Raw genomic sequence first — 7,815 nt, forward strand, 5'->3', positions numbered from 1 at the left:
CGTTCTAAAATGCTTTAAAAATTCAAAGACATCTTTCAATGGTTAACTAGCGCAAGGCGCAATATCAGACCTTAATATTGACCCATAATATTTAAATTGGACCAGGTATTATATTACAGGGTATTAGTGTACCCTACCACAGGAAATAATTATAGGTCAATTAGGGGGTACACTATGTATATTTTAAATTGTGCATTAAAACAAGGAAATACGAAGACACTTTTCTATGTTAACTAACGGCACGGTATCGGACCTTAATATTGACCTATAATTTTTAAATTGGACCACGTATTATATTACAGGGTAATAATGTACCCTACCACAGGAAATAATTATAGGTCATTTAGGGGGTACACAGCGTGACCCTAAATTTTACTATGTATGCCTATGCGAAATAGAGTGTTCTGAGATGCTTAAAATGAAGAAATAAGCGTTCTAAAATGCTTTAAAAATTCAAAGACATCTTTCAATGGTTAACTAACGCAAGGCGCAATATCAGACCTTAATATTGACCCATAATATTTAAATTGGACCAGGTATTATATTACAGGGTAATAGTGTACCCTTCCACAGGAAATAATTATAGGTCAATTAGGGGGTACACTATGTATATTTTAAATAGTGCATTAAAACAAGGAAATACGAAGACACTTTTCTATGTTAACTAACGGCACGGTATCGGACCTTAATATTGACCTATAATTTTTAAATTGGACCAAGTATTATATTACAGGGTTATAGTGTACCCTACCACAGGAAATAATTATAGGTCAATTAGGGGGTACGCAGAGTGACCCTAAAGTTTACTATGTATGCCTATGCGAAATAAAGTGTTCTGAGAAGCTTAAAATGAGGAAATAAGCGTTCTAAAATGCTTTAAAAATTCAAAGACATTTTTCTATGCTAACTAACGGCACGGTATCGGACCTTAATATTGACCTATAATTTTTAAATTGGACCACGTATTATATTACAGGGTAATAGTGTACCCTACCACAGGAAATATTTATAGGTCATTTAGGGGGTACACAGCGTGACCCTAAATTTTACTATGTATGCTTATGCGAAATAGAGTGTTCTGAGAAGCTTAAAATGAAGAAATAAGCGTTCTAAAATGCTTTAAAAATTCAAAGACATCTTTCAATGGTTAACTAGCGCAAGGCGCAATATCAGACCTTAATATTGACCCATAATATTTAAATTGGACCAGGTATTATATTACAGGGTATTAGTGTACCCTACCACAGGAAATAATTATAGGTCAATTAGGGGGTACACTATGTATATTTTAAATTGTGCATTAAAACAAGGAAATACGAAGACACTTTTCTATGTTAACTAACGGCACGGTATCGGACCTTAATATTGACCCATAATTTTTAAATTGGACCACGTATTATATTACAGGGTAATAGTGTACCCTACCACAGGAAATAATTATAGGTCAATTAGGGGGTACACAGTGTGACCCTAAAGTTTACTATGTATGCCTATGCGAAATAAAGTGTTCTGAGAAGCTTAAAATGAGGAAATAAGCGTTCTAAAATGCTTTTAAAATTCAAAGACATTTTTCTATGCTAACTAACGGCACGGTATCGGACCTTAATATTGACCTATAATTTTTAAATTGGACCACCTATTATATTACAGGGTAATAGTGTACCCTACCACAGGAAATAATTATAGGTCAATTAGGGGGTACACAGCGTGACCCTAAAGTTTACTATGTATGCCTATGCGAAATAAAGTGTTCTGAGAAGCTTAAAATGAAGAAATAAGCGTTCTAAAATGCTTTAAAAATTCAAAGACATCGTTCAATGGTTAACTAACGCAAAGCGCAATATCAAACCTTAATATTGACCCATAATATTTAAATTGAACAAGGTATTGTATTACAGGGTAATAGTGTACCCTACCACAGGAAATAATTATAGGTCAATTAGGGGGTACACTATGTATATTTTAAATAGTGCATTAAAACAAGGAAATACGAAGACATTTTTCAATGTTAACTAACGGCACGGTATCGGAACTTAATATTGACCTATAATTTTTACATTGGACCACGTATTATATTACAGGGTAATAGTGTACCCTACCACAGGAATTAATTATAGGTCATTTAGGGGGTACACAGCGTGACCCTAAATTTTACTATGTATGCCTATGCGAAATAAAGTGTTCTGAGAAGCTTAAAATGAGGAAATAAGCGTTCTAAAATGCTTTAAAAATTCAAAGACATTTTTCTATGTTAACTAACGGCACGGTATCGGACCTTAATATTGACCTATAATTTTTAAATTGGACCACGTATTATATTACAGGGTTATAGTGTACCTTACCACAGGAAATAATTATAGGTCAATTAGGTGGTACACAGCGTGACCCTAAAATTTACTATGTATGCCTATGCGAAATAGAGTGTTCTGAGAAGCTTAAAATGAAGAAATAAGCGTTCTAAAATGCTTTAAAAATTCAAAGACATCTTTCAATGGTTAACTAACGCAAGGCACAATATCAGACCTTAATATTGACCCATAATATTTAAATTGGACCAGGTATTATATTACAGGGTAATAGTGTACCCTACCACAGGAAATAATTATAGGTCAATTAGGGGGTACACTATGTATATTTTAAATAGTGCATTAAAACAAGGAAATACGAAGACACTTTTCTATGTTAACTAACGGCACGGTATCGGACCTTAATATTGACCTATAATTTTTAAATTGGACCACGTATTGTATTACAGGGTTATAGTGTACCCTACCACAGGAAATAATTATAGGTCAATTAGGGGGTACGCAGAGTGACCCTAAAGTTTTCTATGTATGCCTATGTGAAATGAAGTGTTCTGAGAAGCTTAAAATGAGGAAATAAGCGTTCTAAAATGCTTTAAAAATTCAAAGACATTTTTCTATGCTAACTAACGGCACGGTATCGGACCTTAATATTGACCTATAATTTTTAAATTGGACCACCTTTTATATTACAGGGTAATAGTGTTCCCTACCACAGGAAATAATTATAGGTCAATTAGGGGGTACACAGCGTGACTCTAAATTTTACTATGTATGCCTATGCGAAATAGAGTGTTTTGAGAAGCTTAAAATGAAGAAATAAGCGTTCTAAAATGCTTTAAAAATTCAAAGACATCTTTCAATGGTTAACTAACGCAAGGCGCAATATCAGACCTTAATATTGACCCATAATATTTAAATTGGACCAGGTATTATATTACAGGGTAATAGTGTACCCTTCCAAAGGAAATAATTATAGGTCAATTAGGGGGTACACAGCGTGACCCTAAAGTTTACTATGTATGCCTATGCGAAATAAATTGTTCTGAGAAGCTTAAAATGAGGAAATAAGCGTTCTAAAATGCTTTAAAAATTCAAAGACATTTTTCTATGTTAACTAACGGCACGGTATCGGACCTTAATATTGACCTATAATTTTTAAATTGGACCACGTATTATATTACAGGGTAATAGTGTACCCTACCACAGGATATAATTATAGGTCATTTAGGGGGTTCACAGCGTGACCCTAAATTTTACTATGTATGCCTATGCGAAATAGAGTGTTCTGAGATGCTTAAAATGAAGAAATAAGCGTTCTAAAATGCTTTAAAAATTCAGACATCTTTCAATGGTTAACTAACGCAAGGCGCAATATCAGACCTTAATATTGACCCATAATATTTAAATTGGACAAGGTATTATATTACAGGGTAATAGTGTACCCTACCACAGGAAATAATTATAGGTCAATTAGGGGGTACACTATGTATATTTTAAATAGTGCATTAAAACAAGGAAATACGAAGACACTTTTCTATGTTAACTAACGGCACGGTATCGGACCTTAATATTGACCTATAATTTTTAAATTGGACCACGTATTATATTACAGGGTTATAGTGTACCCTACCACAGGAAATAATTATAGGTCAATTAGGGGGTACACAGCGTGACCCTAAAGTTTACTATGTATGCTTATGCGAAATAGAGTGTTCTGAGAAGCTTAAAATGAAGAAATAAGCGTTCTAAAATGCTTTAAAAATTCAAAGACATCTTTCAATGGTTAACTAGCGCAAGGCGCAATATCAGACCTTAATATTGACCCATAATATTTAAATTGGACCAGGTATTATATTACAGGGTAATAGTGTACCCTACAACAGGAAATAATTATAGGTCAATTAGGGGGTACACTATGTATATTTTAAATAGTGCATTAAAACAAGGAAATACGAAGACACTTTTCTATGTTAACTAACGGCACGGTATCGGACCTTAATATTGACCTATAATTTTTAAATTGGACCACGTATTATATTATAGGGTAATAGTGTACCCTATAACAGGAAATAATTATAGGTCAATTAGAGGGTACACAGCGTGACCCTAAAGTTTACTATGTATGCCTATGCGAAATAGAGTGTTCTGAGAAGCTTAAAATGAAGAAATTAGCGTTCTAAAATGCTTTAAAAATTCAAATACATCTTTCAATGGTTAACTAACGCAAGGCGCAATATCAGACCTTAATATTGACCCATAATATTTGAATTGGACCAGGTATTATATTACGGGGTAATAGTGTACCCTACCACAGGAAATAATTATAGGTCAATTAGGGGATACACTATGTATATTTTAAATAGTGCATTAAAACAAGGAAATACGAAGACACTTTTCTATGTTAACTAACGGCCCGGTATCGGACCTTAATATTGACCTATAATTTTTAAATTGGACCACGTATTATATTACATGATAATAATGTACCCTACCACAGGAAATAATTTTAGGTCAATTAGGCTGTACACAGTGTGACCCTAAAGTTTACTATGTATGCCTATGCGAAATAAAGTGTTCTGAGAAGCTTAAAATGAAGAAATAAGCGTTCTAAAATGCTTTAAAAATTCAAAGACATCTTTCAATGGTTAACTAACGCTAGGCGCAATATCAGACCTTAATATTGACCCATAATATTTAAATTGGACCAGGTATTATATTACAGGGTAATAGTGTACCCTACCACAGGAAATAATTATAGGTCAATTAGGGGGTACACTATGTATATTTTAAATAGTGCATTAAAACAAGGAAATACGAAGACACTTTTCTATGTTAATTAACGGCACGGTATCGGACCTTAATATTGACCTATAATTTTTAAATTTGACCACGTATTATATTACAGGGTTATAGTGTACCCTACCACAGGAAATAATTATAGGTCAACTAGGGGGTACACAGAGTGACCCTAAAGTTTACTATATATGCCTATGCGAAATAGAGTGTTCTGAGATGCTTAAAATGAAGAAATAAGCGTTCTAAAATGCTTTAAAAATTCAAAGACATCTTTCAATGGTTAACTAACGCAAGGCGCAATATCAGACCTTAATATTGACCCATAATATTTAAATTGGACCAGGTATTATATTACAGGGTAATAGTGTACCCTACCACAGGAAATAATTATAGGTCAATTAGGGGGTACACTATGTATATTTTAAATAGTGCATTAAAACAAGGATATACGAAGACACTTTTCTATGTTAACTAACGGCACGGTATCGGACCTTAATATTGACCTATAATTTTTAAATTGGACCAAGTATTATATTACAGGGTTATAGTGTACCCTACCACAGGAAATAATTATAGGTCAATTAGGGGGTACACAGAGTGACCCTAAAGTTTACTATGTATGCCTATGCGAAATAAAGTGTTCTGAGAAGCTTAAAATGAGGAAATAAGCGTTCTAAAATGCTTTAAAAATTCAAAGACATTTTTCTAGGATAACTAACGGCACGGTATCGGACCTTAATATTGACCTATAATTTTTAAATTGGACCACGTATTATATTACAGGGTAATAGTGTGCCCTATTACAGGAAATAATTATAGGTCATTTAGGGGGTACACAGCGTGACCCTAAATTTTACCATGTATGCCTATGCGAAATAAAGTGTTCTGAGAAGCTTGAAATGAAGAAATAAGCGTTCTAAAATGCTTTAAAAATTCAAAGACATCTTTCAATGGTTAACTAGCGCAAGGCGCAATATCAGACCTTAATATTGACCCATAATATTTAAATTGGACCAGGTATTATATTACAGGGTAATAGTGCACCCTACCACAGGAAATAATTATAGGTCAATTAGGGGGTACACTATGTATATTTTAAATAGTGCATTAAAACAAGGAAATACGAAGACACTTTTCTATGTTAACTAACGGCACGGTATCGGACCTTAATATTGACCTATAATTTTTAAATTGTACCACGTATTATATTACAGGGTAATAGTGTACCTTACCACAGGAAATAATTATAGGTCATTTAGGTGGTACACAGCATGACCCTAAAATTTACTATGTATGCCTATGCGAAATAGAGTGTTCTGAGAAGCTTAAAATGAAGAAATAAGCGTTCTAAAATGCTTTAAAAATTCAAAGACATCTTTCAATGGTTAACTAACGCAAGGCGCGATATCAGACCTTAATATGGAACCATAATATTTCAATTGGACCAGGTATTATATTACAGGGTAATAGTGTACCCTACAACAGGAAATAATTATAGGTCAATTAGGGGGTACACTATGTATGTTTTAAATAGTGCATTAAAACAAGAAAATACGAAGACACTTTTCTATGTTAACTAACGGCACGGTATCGGACCTTAATATTGACCTATAATTTTTAAATTGGAACACGTATTATATTACAGGGTTATAGTGTACCCTACCACAGGAAATAATTATAGGTCAATTAGGGGGTACACAGAGTGACCCTAAAGTTTACTATGTATGCCTATGCGAAATAAAGTGTTCTGAGAAGCTTGAAATGAGGAAATAAGCGTTCTAAAATGCTTTAAAAATTCAAAGACATTTTTCTATGTTAACTAACGGCACGGTATCGGACCTTAATATTGACCTATAATTTTTAAATTGGACCACGTATTATATTACAGGGTAATAGTGTACCCTACCACAGGATATAATTATAGGTCATTTAGGGGGTTCACAGCGTGACCCTAAATTTTACAATGTATGCCTATGCGAAATAGAGTGTTCTGAGATGCTTAAAATGAAGAAATAAGCGTTCTAAAATGCTTTAAAAATTCAAAGACATCTTTCAATGGTTAACTAACACAAGGCGCAATATCAGACCTTAATATTGACCCATAATATTTAAATTGGACAAGGTATTATATTACAGGGTAATAGTGTACCCTACCACAGGAAATAATTATAGGTCAATTAGGGGGTACACTATGTATATTTTAAATAGTGCATTAAAACAAGGAAATACGAAGACACTTTTCTATGTTAACTAACGGCACGGTATCGGACCTTAATATTGACCTATAATTTTTAAATTGGACCACGTATTATATTACAGGGTTATAGTGTACCCTACCACAGGAAATAATTATAGGTCAATTAGGGGGTACACAGCGTGACCCTAAAGTTTACTATGTATGCTTATGCGAAATAGAGTGTTCTGAGAAGCTTAAAATGAAGAAATAAGCGTTCTAAAATGCTTTAAAAATTCAAAGACATCTTTCAATGGTTAACTAGCGCAAGGCGCAATATCAGACCTTAATATTGACCCATAATATTTAAATTGGACCAGGTATTATATTACAGGGTAATAGTGTACCCTACCACAGGAAATAATTATAGGTCAATTAGGGGGTACACTATGTATATTTTAAATAGTGCATTAAAACAAGGAAATACGAAGACACTTTTCTATGTTAACTAACGGCACGGTATCGGACCTTAATATTGAC

This window comes from Parasteatoda tepidariorum, unplaced genomic scaffold, assembly GCF_982258835.1.
Source record: "Parasteatoda tepidariorum strain Cologne lab strain unplaced genomic scaffold, Ptep-v5.0 scaffold_18, whole genome shotgun sequence".
Taxonomy (NCBI): Eukaryota; Metazoa; Arthropoda; class Arachnida; order Araneae; family Theridiidae; genus Parasteatoda; species Parasteatoda tepidariorum.